The sequence below is a fragment of the Heliangelus exortis genome, chromosome 2, assembly GCF_036169615.1.
Source record: "Heliangelus exortis chromosome 2, bHelExo1.hap1, whole genome shotgun sequence".
Lineage (NCBI taxonomy): Eukaryota > Metazoa > Chordata > Aves > Apodiformes > Trochilidae > Heliangelus > Heliangelus exortis.
In genome coordinates this window covers 63,096,161-63,117,286 of record NC_092423.1, presented here as the reverse complement: position 1 = coordinate 63,117,286, position 21,126 = coordinate 63,096,161, and the positions used below count along the sequence as shown (strand labels likewise).

The 21,126-nt window shown below is 42.7% G+C and overlaps 1 long non-coding RNA gene across 1 annotated transcript in view; it reads left to right on the top strand.

Annotated features, from left to right (window-relative positions):
• LOC139792693 (uncharacterized) overlaps positions 1 to 20,793 on the top strand; it is a 30,353-nt gene extending 9,560 nt beyond the window's left edge. Inside the window, exons 2-3 of the long non-coding RNA XR_011724357.1 lie at positions 15,578 to 15,759; positions 20,673 to 20,793. This is a non-coding gene — a long non-coding RNA (uncharacterized lncRNA). The remainder of the gene's footprint in view (positions 1 to 15,577; positions 15,760 to 20,672) is intronic.
• The last annotated feature ends 333 nt before the right edge of the window (positions 20,794 to 21,126 follow it).

The following is a 21,126-nucleotide window of genomic DNA, read 5'->3' as shown; positions in this document are numbered from 1 at the left end:
GAGCAAATTTCAGTGGAGTCAGGGCATCAGGATGTGGTGTTGGTTGGGAAAAAATACTTTTAAAATAAAAATATAGAATATTAGCCTTAAGAAAGTCCATGGAGCAGAGCCTGTGTGAAGCACAGCATTGAAACTGTAGAGAAAGAGGAGCTGTGAGAAGGATAGAAATGGCAGGAAGGACAAAAAGTGCAGGTCTTTGCATTATGTTGTGAGAGTGAAAACAAAAGCCAGTCACAGGGATGAGCATGCTGGGGGAAAAATCACTACAAAATCAAAAGCAGCTGTTTCTGTAACTGCTGATGTTATGTAGAGGAAACTGAAATGTATACATATTTTAAAATGAGAAGAGTTGTTTTCAAAACTCCCAATTCTGAAGCTGTCAGTGGTTTGCAGGGTGATGAGGAAAACTGAATGGGAGGCAGGACATCTCTGTGTCTACAAACTTATCAGCTGTCTCTGATTTGTGCTTCTAAATTAGTAAGCTACTGCAGAGAGGTGAGAAAAAGATTATCCATGGAATGGCATCCCTGATACACAGCAACATTCTGCTAGTCTCAGTAAGTAAAAGAGACCCATGTACTATCACCAGTCTGACATGTATGGAGATAAAAAGCCCTCTCCTAAGGCTTGGAGGCTGGCTGGAGTTATTAACAAAACATAGCCTGGCATTAACTAAACAAAGGTTAATGTTAGTTGGCTTTTAACAAAACAAAGGAGAGATCCAAATTTCTGACATTTTTAATCTCAAAACATTCCTACTGACTTAAAACAATAGAAGGGGATGGGGTGGATTTTTCAGGGGCTCTGAGAAGCCACTTTCCTCCTTGAAAACAGGGCTGAATCGTGTGGCAGCTACAAAGGAAGTGCCTTGGTTTAGTGGCTATGACAGGCTAGAGCCCATGCCATGCTTGTGCCTAAAGGGGGAAAAGGGTGCCTGTTTTCCCTGTGCTCTGGTGAGTGTTCCCCAGGGTGCTACCACAGTCACAAGGAGGAAGCTGTCTGTCAGGGACAGGGGTGCTGAAGGGGATTGGAAAAATCCACCCCAGGAGGCAGGGGCTGCAGCTGGGGTTTAGGCTAGTGGGGGCAAAAGACAAAAAATGAGCTGGGTTGTGGAGTGGGCAGAGGGAAGGGATAGGGAGAGGGATGAGAAGGTGGGCCTGGCTGCATAAGGTGTCTGGAAAGCAGAGATGTTGGACTTGGACCAAATCTGGGAATTTTTGCAACCCAAGTCAAAGCCTCTGCAAAACTGCAGTGCTTCAGACACTGGCTGCCTAGCTCTCACAGTAGACACAAGTAGGCCTACACAAGTAGGCTCTCACAGACAGGCACTATATAATATTTCCTTCCCTGGGGGTTTCTTCTGATCCCAACTTTTCAAAAGTTACCTGGGTGGTACTGGATGAATTTTTCAGGGCTTCCATTTCAGGCTCTTTTATTTCAAGTTCTAAGTAATTCCCAGATAAGCTAAACAGCTTGCAGAGCTGTTTTTTTAAGTGCAGACCCTGAATTTTGGCATACAATTTAATACTTTTAAGACTGGGAAGAGGAAGTTGGTTAGAAGGGGAGATGCTCCTTGGGTGGCTGCGGTCAATGGAGAAATGATTCCTGGTTTTTCATCTCTAAACCTGCTCTGTGGCTGGCTTGTGTGTGTGTTGTATTTCAGTGCTGCATGTGATCCAAAAGCTGTATGAAATCTCTCCATGGTGACTGCATAGCATTGGTTTCTATTTAAGGAGAGAAAGAGGCTGGGTTTTCTTCCAGAATTCCTGCTCAGGTAATTACACTTCTGCCTGCAGAATTTCCCTGTAGCTTCAATTGTAGCAGTCATTCTTTACTCCCACTCCTGAAAAAGTGCAAACACAGATCTGCTGCTGTGTTTTGGGAATGCAGCAGTGGTTGATCTGCTGAGGCAAGTGAAGTGACCCTGCCATGCATCATTTGTGCTAAATTTGCCCATAGCAGAGTGCTGCATCCAATCTCTGCAGCCCTCATCTTTCTGTGCCTGACTTTGGCATAACAAGTTGGTCTTGCTAGTGATACTGCTAAATGATAGTGAGACAGCCAGCTGGAAGCCAATGAAAAGATGATTAAGAGCCAAGAGAAAACCATATGGAGTGAGAGGGTTTTCTCTTTACGGAGTTATAAGTAAAAGTGTTTGTCTTTGGATCTCACTAACTGTTTCTCCCTTCTTTGCATCAGTTTTATGGGTGGCAAGTGGTTTTGATTAGCAAATTCTATCAAATCTTTAGCTAGAACAAATGTTGTAAACAGTAGATGTTTCAGGCAGCTCTGTTAGTACTAAAAATCAACAGGCCAACATTGTTAATAACACATGTTTAATAGTTATTAGGCTAATGTTGACTACAATATCACATCGAGTACCAATATTATATAAATAGCACTGTGTTGCAAAATGAGATATTAATTGAAGGGTCTTGTCTCAAATTTAGATTGTGATTTTTCTTGTTTTCTTTTTATCCTGAATCTATGACAGCAGAGCTAATGAAGTCCAGCTCAGTATGGAAAACACTTCTGCAGATGCTTACTTCTTTTTGAAGTCAAAGTAAATACAGGCCTTGTTCACTCCATCTTATACAGAGATTTAAAACAGAGGAAGACCAACATTAATAAGTTAAAACTCGTTAAACATGGTGTAGATAGTAAACAAAACCAAGACAATTGAAACAAATTATTGATTCATGGAATTTAGTCTCTCTTCACAGAATGTTCACATGCAGATTGTGTTGCTTTTGAATAGAGTTCTTGTTCAAATTTACTAAATGAATGTTATGGTGAGTGTGTGGGTTTAAAAAAAAAATCTGTTAACTAATTCTGTATAGTTCATATCCTCAAGACTCAAGCTGTTTCACATATGTTATTGTTTCAGTCTCCATAACTGAATGCTCCTCAAATGAATAGCATTAAATCCTTGCTTGAATTGGTATTAGGAGTAAAGGTGCTTAGGGCTTCCTTTTGGGGTTGCAAGTTTCTCATGAACATGGGGTAGTTTAAGGAAAGTCTGATAAGTAGGAAATGAGAATTTTTGACAAATCTCAGTGTCTTTCTTCCTCTCCAGTAAGAGTAAGCTAATGTTATCAGTTACTATTCCTAGAAGAGTCTGATATCGTGCTACTTAATTGAGAGTTGGGTGTGCTCGTATGTTTTTTCTGTGATGTTCACAGCAGCTTTGCACAGAGCTGTCTTGAACAAAGATTCAGGCTGGCCTTTCATGGTTTTAGTTGCAATATGGTGAAATACTAAATGTATTTGGGGTACACTGGTATCTGACTGTAAGACTGCTCTGGTGGTTTTGAAGGACATATTCATGCTGTTCGGAAGCTGTGTTGTATCCTGCCTCTACACCCAATTCTGTGCAGAGCACATCTTGCTTGAGAGACACAAGGGGCTTTTCTTTCTCTATCTGACTGGAAAAACTGTTGAAAATTGAAGGATGGTGCTTACCTGAACTAGATCTTTTGCCTTCACCTGTCATTGTTCCTTCCCCCTCTCCTTCCAAGGAAAAGCTTCCTGCTTCTCTGTTAAACTGAACTCTATGAAAGCTATTCATGTCTATGCTGAGATGCTTTTGTTTTCAGCCTAAACACACCAGCCTCTTCCACCTTTGCTGAAACTGCCTGTGAGTGCTGTAAATACATTTTTTGGTCTCAGTGGGACTTGTCTTGTCACACCTATTTAAACTGGTGGACATTTTTTGGTCTTCTGAGAATGCAAGGACTCTAGTGACAGGAACACAAGCAGACTCTGAAGGGTATGTAAGAGTCATGTGCTCTGCATATTAACTCACAGTGGCATTTCTTCTCTGAAAATGTTCAATGCAGATGAAGGTATTACAGCTTCTGTATCAGGTGGGTTAGGAATAGTTCAGCAATCTCACATCAGTTTTTTGGCTGAGCTTGCCTTTTTCCAGACATTTTCAGACCCACACCATTTTTTTTGGAATGTTTAATGCTGAGTTTGGTATCAAATTTGAAACCAGTGACACTAATGACTAAGCTATCAATTATACAGGGGAAATGGTCAGTGGTTCTACTTATAACTTTTTTGGGCTAAACCAAAATATGCTTTCCTAAGGGAACACAGGAATCTAGAAGTGCAAACCCATATAAAGAGGCAAATGAAACCCCTATCAGAATAGAAGAATGAACAGAAAGAGTATCTGTAAGTGAGGATGTCTTGGCAATATTTTTCTAACCCTGTGGACCACAGAATCACAGAAAGTTAAGAGTTGGAAGGGACCTTGAAAATCATTGAGTCCAATCCCCCTGCCAGAGCAGGGTAACTTAGAGGAGGAGATGATGTAGGAATTTGTCCAGGTGGGTTTTGTATGTATTCAGAGAAGGAGACTACACAACCTCTCTGGGCAACCTATTCCAGTACTCTGTCACCCTCACAGTAAAAAAAAATTATTTTGCTGTTTATATGGAACCTCCCATGTTCAAGTTTAAATCCATTGCCTCTTGTCCTGTCATTGGGCATAATTGAGAAGAGCCTGGCACCATCCTCCTGGCTCTCCCCCTTTACTTATTTGTAAACATTAATGATGTTGCCCCTTATTCTCCTCCAAGCTGAAGAGACCCAGCTCCCTCAGCCTTTCCTCATAAGGGAGAGGTTCTACTCCCTTAATCATCATAGTAAATCCATGCTGACTACTCCTGATAACCTTCTTCTCTTCCATGTGCTTAGAGATGACCTCCAGAATGAGCCGCTCCATCATTTTTCCAGGAATGGAGGTGAAGCTGACTGGTCTGTAATTGCCTGGATCTTCCTTCTTGCCCTTTTTGAGGACTGGAGTGACATTGGCTTTCTTTCAGTCCTCAGGCACCTCTCCTGTTTGCCGTGATCTTTTGAAAACATTGGAGAGTGGTAGGGCAATAATATCAGCCAGCTCTCTCAACACTCTTGGGTCCATCCCATCAGGGCCCATGGACCTGTGTATATTCAATTTGTGTAACTAATCTCTAACCCAGTCTTCAATGACTGGTGGTGAGTCTTCCCTCCTCCAGGCTTTCTCTCTTCTGTCCAGTGTCTGGAGTTTACAAGGCCTGGTCTTTTGTGTAAAGACTGAAGCAAAGAAGGTATTCAGCAACTCTGCCTTATCTGCATCCTTTGTTGTCAGGATTCCCAGGTAGGTGAGACACTGTGCTGATGTAGAAGGAAGTGTGAATGTACAGCCAGTCTCACCTTGAGCTGCTTCTTATCACTGGGATAAGATTGCTGCTAGAGGCAAGTTGCCCTACAGGGGATGAAACAGGCCTGTGATCCCATACACTTCTAGTTGCTGGAGCAAACTGGGAATATACCAAGGTGTGAGCCTTGCTCTGTTGTGAAATGATTCTAGAGCTCCTTTTCTGGGACAGGGGCTTGGATCCTGGAAGAGTCCCAAGAGAGCATCACTTGGCTCTGAAGTGACATAGGATGTTGGGCAGCCATCCAGCCTGGGTCATCTGGCATCCTTGCTTGTTCATGACTGTAGTTTGGGATTTGTGGAAGGACTTGGAAGAAATGCCAGTTGTCTGAAATCTAGATATTTGGCAGAAATACAAAGAGAGACTGCATGACTCAACTGCAGCTTTCCCATGCTAGAGGTAAGGGAGACTTGTGAAGTTAATTAGACTGCAGATTGAAACTTTTGTCATGAGTGCTTGAAATTGGCATTCTCCTTTCAGCTTATCTTATACAGAACTGCTACATGTTGGACTTGAGATGCTCCTGGAAGAAGAAATGGAGTGTATAATATAGCTGTTTTCCAGGGACTGCCTCGTCAGAATCTGTGATTCAGCTCTTTGCCTTCTGGATTAAGCTTGCAGTATTCATGTACTTTTAAGTTTCTTTTAAATTGGTTTGCTGAGATGAAGTCTGTGCTGTTAATTACAGCTCTGCTGCTGTTCTCAGAATGCTGGCTGTGTTGAGTAAAGCTCTTCAAACGCTATTTTTCTGAATTTGAACAGGAAAAGCACTGACCTTTCATGCTCCCTAAGCAGGCAGTAAAGTGAGGGGCTACTTCTTCCCAGAGACATTTCTGTGTTGCTGGGAGACTGGCCATGCGATGAGGTGGAGCCAGCACTGCTCATGTCCCCAGTCTCCCAGGTGCTTGGGGCAGGAAGGGGCTCATTGCAGTGCCAGACACTGTCTGGCTTTACTGTGAGCACTGCATCATAAACACACTTTCTGCAACGTGACCAAATGCCATTCTAGCAGATGTTTATTGCAAAACTGTCAGAGCTTCTAAGGAAGCTTTGCTTCCTAGCCCAGTGACAACTTCTTTCAGACTCCCAGCCTCTTTTATCTGTAACTGATTCATAGTGATATATTTTAACCTTTTGTGATCACTTCTTCCATCCCTTGATTCACTGAGTCCTTTCCCTTTTTCAGGGTGCATACCTTCTGCTTCTGCCCCTTCTGGGTGAGGGACCTTCATGCTTTGCATGTCCTTGGTCAGAGACAGATTTGTTTCATCTGTTCTCGTTTTGTTTCAGGCAGTGGCTGTAACTTTCTTCATCTACGTAAGTCTGTGTGTAATTCAGGTTATCTTGCTAAGAGTTTTAAACATTCTTGTGGTGTAAAGCAGTATTTGGAAACAAATTTTGTTTACATGTAGTCTAGGAATCAGCTAAATATTCCCTCTAATTTAGCTGTTGTTCATGCTCAGTTTCTGAAGTCTTCTGCTATACTTTTACACAGTGTTTTCAGTCCTAATGCAAAAGCTGTTCAGAAATAGAATCAATCTATTTTTCTGTCTAAATGGGGAATGGTCCAGATTTGTATGTGATAGCTGAGATCAAAAACTTGTTGTTTGCTTCTCTTTAAACAAAATATGCTATTTAAGAAAAAAAAAAAAAAGAACATCCGAAGAAATTCCAAAATTTTTCCTGAAAATTTTTTTCTCAAGTTTCAAAAAAGAATAGCACCAGCATGGAGCTGTTTCAGCAGTTGTGGAGTTGGAATTAAAAACAAACCAAAACATGAGTTAAATACAACTGCTTAAGCTGGAAGGGGGGTGGGGGGATAGCTTGCAATAATATTACAGATCTAGTTGCTTTACATATGGACAAGTGATGATACACCAGAGTGCTGGGTATACCCTGAGTATAGCAATGCTGTGCTCTCAGGAAGCCTCCATCTCTGGAGTGAAAGGCTGGAGCTATTTTTAGTCGTGCTGCAACGTTACACAGGAGAGCACAAGATGCTGCTGCTGCTTCCCTAGCTTGCTTCACGGATGACTTTTCTAATATACTAAGGAAGGATTTATGACAAGTCAGTAAAACCATTTAAGCGTGGACACAGCTTCATGCTTTTTTGAAAGAAGACAGCAAGGCTCTGCTGAAGAACAGTCTAAAACACAACAAAAAATTATTGCATGGAAGAAGGGCTCTTTAAGCTATGCCCTAGAACTGTAAGAGCTTGAAATACCAGCTTTAGAAAAAAGCATTAAACTGCAGAGCCTGGGTGGTTTCTGACAGGTGCCCAGAGCAGCGGGCACTGAGATGTAAGAAGCTGGTTGGTCTTGTGTCAGGATGAAAAATATCACCTGTAAACGGACACCAGAATACCTGTGTCTTACCTAACTCTTGTTCAAACCCCATTCCTGAAAAATTAACTGATTTTTAGACGAGGTACTGCCCTCTATCTATGCATGAGATGTATTCTGCATTCCTAGGAGGTAATGACAACTTCATGTTTTTCTGTAGTGTGATCAAGCAGAGGTGCAAGCTTAAAGTGAAACCTTAAAATAAAAGTTTGCAGTGGGCTTGTGGAGCCTTTGGCGAGCTCTGTCCACTTGCTGGAGTTTCTAAGTCAACACTTTACTTGGGCAATGATAGTGGGACCGTCAAGTTTAGTCCCCTGCTGATAGTTCCTCTGCTCAGTCCCTTCTGCAACTGAGTTTGGATTTTGCAAGTGTAACTGGTGAAGAGCCATGTGAGGGCGACAGAACAGCCCGGTACTGCAGTAAATGGAAAATGCAAAAGGCAAACATGCAGCTGAAGTCCTGCTTCTTGTGTTCTCATTGCTCACTTTTAAAACTGGTGTGGCTGATGTTTGGTCGAGTTATGCTTTTTCTGGTTTTTTGTGTTTTTTTGTTTTTTTTTTTTTTTTTTTCTGGTGTGCATTTATGTATTTTTCCAACCCCAGACTGGTTTAATTCAATATTACACAGAAGTAGTTATGTGCCTGAGAGTCTAATGTTGTTGAGAGTGATCATGTGTGGAATTCAGTGAGTTAGTCACTAAAGGACATTATTTCAGCAGTTATCAGAGAATAACTGGTAGTTATCAGAGGTATGTAAAATGTCAAACTTTTGAACTGCCTAAATTTGGCAAATGCATCCAGCATCTGCATTTTCCTGATTAGCAGAAGTGTTAGAGTTACTTTAAAAGCAAAGCATAATTGCAGGTTGCTCTGTTTAGATGGTTTTTATCAATAAAACCGGAAGATAAACACAAAACCATGTTTAAAAATGAGGGATTTCAACACAGTTGGAAGACTTGTGACGATCCAGTCTTTATGACTTGTAAAAAGTTGTGCAGGAATGTGTTTATAGTTTATTCTGGTGCGTTTATAACGATGCATGGTGATGATTTTGGGAGGGGAAACGGTGTATTGTTGTGTATTTGTGAGCAGAGACGTTCAGTTGTAATCACAATATAAAAATACATTGATAAAACCAGTCATGTTATGAGCTCTGGAACTTGCATTTCTGTAAAGGAAGACTGCAAATGGATTTCAGTCCATTTGAGACTGATTTGGCTTGTATACCTGTCACCATAGATCTTTAATGCTTTACATATAACCAACATAATGGTACTAGTAATGTTTCTCTTTAGAATAAATTAAGCAAATGTTCAGCCTTTAAATAACCATGATAATTCCTCCTGGTGTTTACAAGGCACTCCCATTGTAGCCATTAAAGAAGAGCATATGGCTTGTTGATATAATGTCAGTTTCTCAAAGGATTTTATGCTGTGCCTCTTCTAGAACTGATGTCTATCTGATGTGCTCTTTGGAGCACTGAGAAAAATATCTTTGTAAGTTAAAGACAGTTCCCAGGTAAAAGCCTCTGGCCTTCAACTATCAATTACATCCCCTGCCCCCATGCTCTTCTTCTAAGATATATTGACGTATATTTATCTTTTGCTGAAAGGAATTTTAAGCTTTTAATGAAGTCTGTCATTTTATGCAAACCTTTACAATGCAATTTGTCCTTAGGTAGAAGGTGTCTATGCTGGGTGTTGAGAGTATGAGTCCTTCATAAAGTTTATGACAGCCTTTAAAATAATAGTGCTAGAATACATTTCGAAGTGCAGCCTTAGTAGTTTTCCTAAAGAGATTTGACAGGTAAGATCTGGCAGCTTTTGCTGTGGTCTTTTACAGCATTATGTTCTTGCCAGAAGCTGCCTGTGAAGACTACATACAAGAACAATATTTTGCCATTCCTGTCACAGAAGTAGTAACCTCTGTCTGAAAGCAAGGTGGAGAAGGGTGACTGTGGATTTACAGTGGCTAAATTCAGCAGTGCCTGTTTGAGTGTTCTAAGCTTCTTGTTGGATCATTCTAGATTTGGATGAACTACTTTTTGTTGTTTGGGTAATAGTTGCTATTTCCAAATTCTCAGCATAATTCTCCTTTTGCTTACCTAAAGCAGAGACTTGCTTCTGAAGCCTGTGAAGCTGTTGCAGTCTAACTAGTCTGAGACTGGAATACATATTGGCATACATAGTGGAAAGTATCCCTGGGCTTTAATTATTGAGCTGTAAAGATCTTATTTCCTTTTTGTTACCCACCATGGTTTAAAAAAAAGAAAAAGTCAGCAAGAAGCTGGGAAGATTATACTGTATTTTATTTCTATGGGTATGCTGGTGTTCAAAGCTGTTTCATGCAATGAAGCACTTCTGCTGTATAGTTGGTTCAAACACTTAAAACTCAAGTTTCCTGCCAGGGGTTGAGGCATTCTGGTGCAGGTGAAACAAATGAGATGAAACAGCAGCTTAACCACAGAGCTGAAATCAAGTCTGGTGTCAACCACCTGCTGGTCACAAGGCACAAGACATGGCATGTTCTTGGATGAAGGGCTGTATTTTGAGAGACACCTCATGTAGGGTGCTTGGCAGTCCTGTGGCTGCCAAGACAAGCCCCTAAGCATGTAGGTAGCCTTCCTCTGTCAGGCCTTGCTATTTTTTTTTTTTCCCCAAAACTGCTAGTGGCATCTGAAAGGAAAAAAAATACTTTTGGAAAGCCCTGATCACAGCCCCACTGAACATCCAGTTCAAAGTGCATTTTCATGCTTAGTATGTCTCACTCCCACCTCTTCAGAGATCATGTTAATATTATCAGCTCTCATCAAACATTAATCTGTACATCATTTGCCAATTGAAGCGTGAGTGGGTTGCACTGATTTATTCAGCAAGCAACAATTGCTGCCTTGATTCTGTGGTTTAGTTGTTAACAGCTGGCTGTTTGGGTTGTGTTTTTGTTAAGTGGAGAGCCTATTTATAGGTGGCAGAACACATGCACATCCTTGTCTATGCTACTGCAGATCCTGGTTAATATCTGGTACTACAAAACCCTAGCCTACCAGCTAGCATAATGTGTATTAAAAATTAGTGTGGGAGAGTCTTAGAGTTTTGGTTTTTGTTTTTTTTTATTCCTTCTTTCCATCACTATCTTGAAGCTTTGGAGCAGACTGATGGGACAGAGACAGGCTGCTTCTCTAAAAACTTGGGGCAAGTATTTCCCTCATAGCTAGTCTCTTCCAGGACACAGAGGAAGCAATCTGTGGTGGTGGCGTCTGCCACAAAAATGTAGTTAAGAAGCATGCCTGTGGCAAAGGATCTGATTTTAAACAAGGTATTTAATGTGTGTGCGTTGCACCCCATTCCTTACCCAGAGGAGGGCAGAGTTAGATTTTTGTTTGCTTCTTGAAAATTAGATGGCAGGCAAATATCTGATCATAAGAGGCTGGCAGCTGTCTCACTTCTGCACGAGAGCTGGGGGGGAGGAGGCTGTTGGCTGACACCCAGCAGAGGAAAACCTATCTGTAGCTGCACACTTGCCACCATCAGTGAGATGGGGAGTATGTCCTAGTGCCTCTGAACACCCAAAGAGTTTGTCTTTGGCACTCTGTGATTTAGAAACCCTGCTTGCCTGAGTCACTCTTAGCACTGTTCACACTTATGAAGAAAACACTCTGATTCCAGCACAGCACACATTGCAGTGCTTAATTACAAAATTGAAAACAGAAAAATTAATACAACACAAATAGCTTAAGATATATGCAGGCTTTTTTCCTAATTACTTTAGTGTCCCTACTATTTTAGGAATGATCAGAAGTTACAGGGGAGAGCGGGAAACCAGATTTTGCCCCCTCACCTCATTTGCTTCTTCTAGGGTTCATACACCTCTGGGCTTCTTGTCTCTCCTTTTGTTCAAGAAGGAATTTCCCTGATCTTGCCCATCTATCTCAACTGCTCTCTTCCTGACTCCTGCTGTTACCTGTTTTACATGTAGAAAGTTGTATCTTCCGTTGCTCCTGGCAATCCTGGTTTTATAGTCACAATTTTATTCCTTATTCAGCTTGCTCTTCACTTCTGGTCACAAGATTTTCAGGGACAAGTATAACATTTTCAGTATCGCAGACCAAAGGAAGCATTTGACCATAATTCATAATGTCAAGACTCTGGCCACTGTAAATCTGCTTCTAGACTGTAAGGATTGTCCTCTGGTGCATGGCCTGCAACTGGGACAAGCATAGCCTCTCTTCCACCTGTGCACAAGGATTTTCTACCCAAGAAGTTAAGTGTGGGTGTGTGGGAGGGTTGGTATATACCTGGACCTTAGGCTATCATGACTAGCATACTTGCCCAGACCCAAGAGCTGGGCATCAGTCCAGGTTACACTACAGATGTAGCTGTGGAGTCATAGCTGAAGACAGAGTAACACAGGCTGGACATTTGGTATTTAGAATTTTAATTATGGCTTCTGTAAGTTTTACAGGTTCTATTACCCAATCATTATTACTAAACAGCAAGCACTGTCTTCGGTTGCAAATCTTCGGAGACCAGGTTCTGAATGGAGAAACTGGGGAAGCTGAAAGTTCTTTGGTGCAGGCTTGAAGTCTCTGCCAATGCTGGAGGCGTGTTCTGAGGGATCGTTCTTTCATCCAACTGATAGCTTGTGATTTGTGGTTCTGAGATAGCAGCTTGTATCTCATGTGTATTAATCTCTAAATGCATGAGCGATTCCTGTAGTGGGAGAGAGCTGGTTTTGTTTGTAAGCAAGGTACAAATTAGTTGAGTAATTAGTAAATGTGCAAGTGTACTTTACTTGCCCAACTTGGAAGGACTTAATCCTCAAACATTTAAAATGGCCAACCAAACAAAAAGAGTTGGCAGTAGTTCACTGTGTGCGTAAGAAACTGTAACTTGTTACTTCAGTCACAGTTGTCAGAGGTTATTTCTCAGTCTTCTTCCAATCTCCCAGTTATGTGTGTTATGGGGCACATGTGGGTGTGAAGTCTCTGCTCCAGTGTGTTTGTTGTCTAGGAATTACTTTTCCATTCAGAAGAGTGACTATGTTTTCCCAGAGCAAGGCTCTGGTTCCATCTTAAGCAGCAAGTTCAGTTCCTGACAGATTTATTCTGCTGAACTGATATCCAAGATACAACTGATGTGCACTTTTTAAGGAACTTTTCAAGGAAAAAGCCTTTTCAAACTATTAGTCAAATCTTATGTTAATCAGTGTATTACAATGTATGGCTGTAAGTAGCATGCCTTAATAGAGGGAAGGAAAAATATGTTCTACCTCATAGTCCTCTGTAAGAATGCTGTAAGCTGCCCAGACAGAAAATACATAGAGAGGGAACAACACTCTGGAAAGAGGGCAAAGGAAAGCAGTGGATTGCAGAGACTGGTATCCAAACAAATCCAGTTATCCCTTCTTCAAGGGGCTGGCTACTGTGAACAGGACCTGAAGATGTTACAGCAGTAGAAAAACTTTCTGCTTCAAGTATTAAATTTTTACTTAAGCTTAATATATTTTACATCTGTAATCAGGATAGAATTATGGGCATTGTGGGTGACAAAAGACTTCTTGGGTTGTATTGTCCAGTGCTATGCATGGAACTTAGGTAATTTGTCCACCTAATTTTTAAATGGCCTAAGCTTCCATTTGTGTTGGGTGGTGACTTCACAGCCTGATATTAGTTTTCTAATATTTAGCTGAAATGTTTTCTCCTGTTTTCGTTTATGTCATCCCAGTTACTCTCCTCACAAATTGCTTATGTGCCAAAAGCATTTGGACACCAGTTCATTAAAATAAACTCCTTTATTTATCTGGATAGTCTCACTAAAACCAGAACAGCTGCATGAATCTGACTTATCTAAACTACAAGTATTTGCAGCATGGAGATGCAAATCTCCAAGGTAAGCAAGTCTTGCTTGCTTACATGGCGATCAGCACATGTGGTAGCACACCATTGCATAAATAACAAGGTGGGAAGGTTCTTTCATTCTCATGTGTTCAGTTTAGATGGCAGAAACAGGATCGTGGAGGTGTCTGAACAGAGGTTGTGCAGACATCTTCCTGGGAAGCTGATGGAATAGACTTTGAGCTGTTAGATACAATGCATGGCTCAAAATGTCAAGGAGTGAGTTACTTGGCATGGCATTCTCAAGGACGCTGAGAGGAGACCTTATTGCTCTCTACAACGACCTTAAAGGGAGTTGTAAAGAGGTGGGTATCAGTGTTCAGTAAAGTTGCAAGTGAGAGGATAAGAAGTAATGAGCTCAAATTACACCAGGGGAGGTTTAGATTGCATGTTAGGAAGAATTATTTCTTCACTGAAAGGGTTTATTTAAGAATCATTGCTTGTCTTGAGGTGGGTCCGTGTCTATGGACTCTTCCTCATCTCTAGGTGGGTCTACCTCCATGGGCTCCTCTTCATCTTGAGGTGGCTCCACCTCTATCAGCTCCTCCTTGTCTTGAGGTGGCTCCATACCATCAGCCACCTGAGCAATGCCCTTGAAGTTCATGGTGCCTCTCATCTGATGCTGCCTCTTCCTCTGCACCTTTCAAGATCACCTAGTCCATTCCCTGGCAGGGCCATCTTTCACTGGATGAGGTTGCTCAACATGTCTGCCAACCAAGCCAGGAACACTTTCAGGGTAGGGGCATCCACAACCCCTGTGGGTGACCTGCTCCAGGGTCTCAGCACCCTCTGGAGCAGAGGTGGTTCCCTCAGCCTTCCTTCATGTGTCCTGATCCCTCACCATCCCGAAGGGGCAGGGCTGGGCCTGCAGCCTGTGCCCCTGTGTCTTTCCTGGGCTGGAAGAGCAGGAGGGGACAGAGGAATCCAGACCAGGTTGCCAGTGTACCAAATAAGAGGAAAGGATTTTTACTGTCATTTTCTTTGTTTAAGGGGGTTTTAAACTACTTTGTGCCCCGATGTTGGAAAGAGCTAACAAAGCAGCAAGGAGGAGCCATAATGCTGAAGGCCGGTGCTTCTCCCTGGCAGAGCTGTGGTTTTCTGCAGAAGAGCAGCTGTCTGTCTGATGTCTCTTCTTCATCTGTTGCTGTTCCTCATGTGCTGTAGCCAGGAAGCATCTGGCATCCTCTCCATCCTCCCCTCAGGCAGCATTCTGGTCTTTAGGCCAAACAAAGCCCACCTCCTCAGGGATCTCACTGGCCCTCTGAGGGCCTTATCTCAGCACAGCAGCCTGGTGGAAACCATGCTGTCTCTCTGTTTTTCTTGGGCTCAAAGCGGAGGAGATGGCAGCTCTTCAGAAAGGCTGGGGGTTGGGCCAAGGGTGGCAGATGGGAAGGAAGGGCTGACAGGAGCTGCGACCATCAATAAATGAATTGTTGATGTTGGAGAGGTGGAAAATGTGAGCCTGCAGGCTGGCCAGGTGCAGAGAGAAGGTCTTCTAGCCAGTGGCAAGTGAGGTGAAGGAGCTGAGGGTTGCACACTGGCCAGGTGCCCCTACAGCAGCACCTCGATGGTCTTGTGGAGGGAAGCCCTATGACAAAGTGCAGAGGGAGCCATCTTGGAGGTGAAACCCACCTCCACGAGTTCCTCCTGATCTTCAGGTGGATTCGCCTCTATGGACTCCAGAGTTGAGGTGGGTCCACATCCATGGGAAATAACCATACATGGCTCTCCTGGCTGTATGTGGTCACAGGGGGGGGGCTGTGTCCAGGAAGATGGGCCAAAAAGGGGCCTGAGGACTGCTTTCCTGGGGCTTGCTCCCCTGTGTCCATCCCTAATGGATGGACACCCTGCCAGTGCTTGTTGGTAAAAATGCTGGCAAGGTAATGTCACTATTCCTGGAGGTATTTAAGAGTTGGATAGATATAGTGCTTAGGGATATAGTTTAGTTAAGGACTTGTCAGTGTTAGGTTAATGGTTGGACTATGATCTTGAAGGTCTTTCTAACCATGGTACTTCTGTGAAGTATTGTTATGTCTGAGACTTGCCTCATACAAGTATCTTGTAACTTAAGGAAAACATTGACAGTTAACATTGTTTGACATTCATGGATATGTTTTTATTTTAATTCTGTCACAGCAATCATTCTGTGCCTGGAGTGAAAAAGGACAGCTGCTGTTCCATGTTGTGCTGAAGTAGAGCAACCTGGTTTGCCTGTCCTTTCCTTCTTACTCAGTCCCTTGTCACGTAAGTCCCTGCAATGAAGAGCTTGATTAGTGCCTGTGGAGAAGGAGAATGAAGAAGTTCTGTAGGACACTTGGGTGAGCATAAGTAGAGGCTGGATTTCACCCAGAATAATGAGGGTGTGCACTTCAGTCTGCCTGATTGCTTCTCACATCATGGCCCTTAAGTGTATGTGAACAACTTGAGATGTGCACAAACTTTAAACTTATTGATCCAGTTGCTTATCTGCTTATACCTCTCCTAAAGGTATATGTATTTTGATAATTTGTACATACATTTGTCTGCATTTCACATTCAGTCATACAGGCACAGATGTTGATACACTAATTCAAACATATGAGTATCATCCACGATGTCATGATGACACTATGTCATTTATAGGCTCAGCCTCTGAGCAGCATTGATGAAGATCACATTAAAACACCTGGGCTGTATTCTGCACTGACTGGTAACATACTGCTAGCAAAGGATGCAGTTAGGCCCTGGTGCTTTCTGCAGGGCGGGATGCCAGAATGATACAGGTGATGGAGAAGAGTTAAGTGGATACTTAACATCTCTCTGTAAATCCTCCCTGTTCTGTCACAAGAGCACCTTGTATAAATAAATAAAAGGGATGCAGTTAAGTCGTGCCAGTCCCAAAAAAAAGTCTTAAGACTGACTCTGGCTGCCTGCCTAGTTGTGCTAGGTTTTCCAGGCTATGAAGCATATACTCATGTCTGGGAAAGTATTTAACTTATGGTCTGTGGACTTCTGAAGCCCTGAGATGGTTTCTGGAGGATCTGCTAAATGTTAAATAAGAGAAGCAAGATTCTTATCATGGGGCTTAAATCTACTCTGGAGGAGTCAGCACATCTGTTAAAAATTGCTGAGGTCTGTAAATTGTAAAAAGGTGACAGCTGTGTGACTGAAGTTTTGATATTTAATGAAAACTTGAAGATAAAGGAATGCAAGAGTACCTCTGGCACTTTGTGTCAAGACAGTTCTACCTTCTCTTTGTCAAACTGACATCAGTGGGACTTTACTTTGGTTAGAAAAAGGAGATCTGTTGGGGATCTGTAATAATCTTTCCCCTCAAAATCCTGATGGTGTTCCTCCTGCCTGGGTGTTGATCAAGCTGCCATCATTCAGTTCCATATATTGTCCCATTGTATTTTTAAAACTTGTTTTTAACTTGAACTTCTTTCAAAGCTACGAGGAGGTGTCCACTCTGTATTTACAGTTCTTCCTAGACAAATGGTAGTGAAAGGAAGCCCACCCATGTGCTTTGAGGTTTTCCAGTCTCTGGGAAGCAAAATAAATACAGAGATCCAGGCTATGTGATAAAACATCTGAATGTTTTTTCTTGTCTTAGCTTTTGTACTCTTCAGAGTTAGAGACTGAATGAACCCCAAAATGACAGGAGTATCTAATTGCCCAAATTGGCTAGTCTATAAATGACCTTTGGTTGGCTTTGCTCTTAGAGAGGACCCCTTTATTACCGTAGGTGTGTGGGCAGAAAGCACGCAAAGTAAATCAGAGTTGGAAAATGACAGGGTACAATTATTCTTAAATACTATGTTCAGCTGTGATTTTTAAGTTGAACATAGGCACACTGTCAAACACATTCTTTGGTAAGACCTTGAAAATGGGAGATGAGGTGGGTTTGTTGCATCATGTTTGTAAGAAGTGAACTTTGCAAAATGAGGGCTGTAGCTGCAGTGCTGAAAGCATGAAATGCAGACTGAGATCTCCTACTGTACCTCAGGCAGCTTTTATTCCTTCTTAAAGCTGCTGAAATCTCCTCACAGCTGTAAGAAAGCTCCCTGGCTCTCATGTGATTATCCTGGGAGGAACAGGACCTCTCTGTACTCCATTAGGGTAGGTTAGATAAGGGTTATATGGGCAGTTTCGCTCGGTATGGTCATGACCATGAAAAAGAACTGTTTTAACTAGAAAAATTTAAAATGGAAACAAACTGTTCCAAAGAATCTATCTTTTTCCTAAACTAAATAAATACTGGCAGATATTCCAGATATGTTTTCTTGAATCTTGGACCTATGGGAGTGAAGATGGTGAAGGGGGGGGGACTTGGCTTAGTTAGTCCAAGATGCTGCCAGAGCAGGAAGCTGAAACTATTCAGTACTTGCAGTTCTCTTTGCCAGTTGGAGTGGACTTGCATGGTTTGTGTGTTTCTCTCTGTGTAGGGCTGGTAACAAGTAACTTTTTCCTCTGTTAAGTGACCTCCTACAGGTTGGAATTTGGAAATCAGTAGAGCTTTTTATATTGTTTTATTCTGCTGTCCTTGTGTCACTTTATGAACATGACATCACTGAACCATCTCTAGAGTAATCTGGAGAACGTCTAGAGGACATTCTGTGAGGCTTGAACAGCTAAATTTAATTGTGGAGAAGCTATACTCTCTTGCATAATGATATGATGACCATATTCAAACTTTATTGGTAGACTAATGCCTCCAGCCACACAGGAATCGTTAACAGAGAATAACCAGCTGCAAGATCACAGTCCAGTATGCAATGTGGTTGGAGGAGGGAGAGGAGGGAACACCTTCAGCACCAAACTGACCAAGCCTCTTCTCCTCCCACATGCTGAGGCAGGCAGTTTAACATGGCAGGTTTCAGCAAAGAAACCACGTATGGATAGTTGTTGCTGAGGAGAAAACACAGGCATATGTGGGAGCGTTTCCAGAGCAGAAGCGAGCACCTGGTGGCGTTCAAATGTGTGCAAATTTTAAATGAAAGTGAGAAACCAGCCTGAGCTGAATTTTCAATTATGAGGTGATTTACATTTAAAATGGAGGTGAATCTTCAGGTTGAAATGTTCATTTTGACTACCTTGTTTTAACTTAAAGCTAAAAAAGTTTTCCTGGTGTTTTGATAGTAAAAATCACTTTTCAGCAACAGGTCCCAGGAAGATTAAAATATGTTGCAATATTTAGTCTGTTAAAGTCAAGCTTTAAGTGGGAGGATATGATTTGAAAACCATTCTCCCAGGATTCTGGCAGTAGGGAGGGGGAACCTGGGCTTTTGGTTCCTAATGGGTCAGGACAGGCAGGTAACCTCATGGCTACAGCAGGCTGGCAGGGGAGTGGGGCCGCAGGAGGGGAGTTGAGTGTCTTCAGTGTTGGGTTCCCTACGAGTTTTTGGCTTGGAGTCACAGCAGAAGTGCAGGACAGCACAGTCCTCCTGGTGTTACATCTGCACTTTCAAAAAAGAGATTAATGCCCCTTCTTGTTATGTGTGAGTTGTAACCACGAGTTCCTCTGCAGCACCCTTCCCTGGTGTTCCCTTCGGTGCTCTTCCACCCTTGCCCTCTTTGCCGCTTCACTTCCCTTCTCTCCAGCTCCTGACTGGTCTCCCTCCGTCTTCTTCACTGTGGTCACGCTTTGGACTCGGGGAAGAACCACCCAGAAGGGGGAGGGCGCTAACTACACCCTTCTGCCCTCCACTGTGTTGAGTTTCCATTTCTGCCGAGACACCCTTCAGCCCTCTCTCCCTCCCCCTGCACCCAGATGCAGCCCCGTGTTTGCTCTTCCACCTTCCCTGGGGACTCGGCTGTGACCCTGGCCGAGGGGCTAACCCTGTTCCCCCTGGTAGGCAGTAGGGCTCCCCATAACCCGCCCCGGCCCGTGCCGCTCCGGTTCGGTTCGGGCTGTCTTTCCCGCCGGTGCTGGCATTGGGCCGCCAGGGGGCGCGGTGCTGCCACCGCCGCCCTTGGCGGTCACTTCTGGGGGTGCGGGGCGTGCAGCTCCCCCCGGGGGGGAGAGGGGGTACGGGGCTTTGCTTTGAGGCTTCCTACACCGAAATGACATATCACGGGGAGTAATTTCCTGCCATTAGCGGCATCTAAAGGTAGCTTTTTCTTTCTTTTTTTTTTTTTTTTTTTTTTTTTTTTTTTTTTTTAAATGGTATTTTTTAAGCTAACTTTCAAATTTTTTAAAAATTCTAATATTTAATTTATTTTTTTTTTTAAATGCACTCGACTCGGTAGCTTGGTGCTGCGTGTATCAGCCACTGGGTGCTGCCTCTCTCCCTGTGCCCCGCTGCAAGGCACTGGGTGTCCCCAAGGTCTTCCTGGTGCTGATCCGGCCCTGTGCTCACAGTATCGACACCCGTGGAAAAGGTCACTGGTGTCTGGCACGTGTGGGCTCCAGCCCCGGGGCTCCGTGGTGTCACTTGGGCTACAGAGTGCAGCAGAGAAAAAAGAAAAACAAAACCAAAAAGTAAAAAAGACAACCGTTAAGTAACACACCTCTTTTGTGTGGAAGAGAGTTGTTTTACACTGATGCTTGGGCACAGAGAGTGTTACCTGCTAATGTAGCTGAAATCCTGGAGAGGCCATCTCTCTAAATAGGAGAAATAAGGACCAGAATTATAATTGCCAGTCTGACATCCATCCAAGTTATGAAGCACTGCTGAAATGCAAGGCCAGAGTGCCCTTCAGGAAGTCATCTTATATGGCACTGGCTTTTAGGCCGGATCTGCACTTAAATCCTTTTGACAGACATATTTCTGACTTAAAACCCCTCAGTGAGAATACCATGACCCCGTGAGAAGCCAAGTCTACTGTTTAATTATAGCTAGAGGTAGAAAGGTTTTCCCCTAATATTTAACTAAATCCTCTTCGCTAAAAATGATGATCAAGGTGGTATGTGAACAAAGGGTCATATAAAGTCTTTCCTAGTTTAAAACCTTTTACATCATGGAAACCTAGTATCTCATGACTTTTCTTTCTCTGACTAAACCAACAATTGTTTTAACCTTCCATTTTCATTAATGTTTACTAAACCCTTTCAGTCTTGCTGCCCCCTTCTGAATATCCTCTATTTTAGCTACATGTTTCATCATTTGCTGCACCAGCGTGGATGCAAGTACCTTGTAGTTGCCAGGATGACAAGTAGTGATTATATCTACTCTGAATGCCTGCAGCACACTTACAGCATCATTGGGAGCATTTCAACGTTTATTACAGCATAGTTTTCTTTTTTTTCCAGGCTGGCATCCTTACAGCAGCATTTTAAACTAGAAGAAAAAATAGCTGAGGTTTTATCCCTCGATAAAGCCTCTTCCTCAGTCACCTTATTTCAAGTAACTATCTAATAAAATTAAAATGAATCTCTATCCCTCATGTGCCATAAAGTGTTGCTTGGGGCTTGAACAAAGCTGTCTGTTCACTTAGTCTCTAGCACATTAAAAAGGAAATCCTGAATGTTTTGGTTTTTTTCTTCTGCATTGATATGTTTCAACAAGATCTCATGGCAAAGGTTACAGCAATGTGTACTTTTTCTGTGGTGCTTTCTTTGTAATTCTCTTGTAAGCAATACAAGCTTCAGCTCTTAGGCATATGCTCCAGGTGGTTCTAGTCCTCCACTGTTCAGGTTAGGCTGCTGTGTACAGATCCTTCAGTCAATGTGATTGTTCATGTCTCTCATAACACAGAAGCATCTT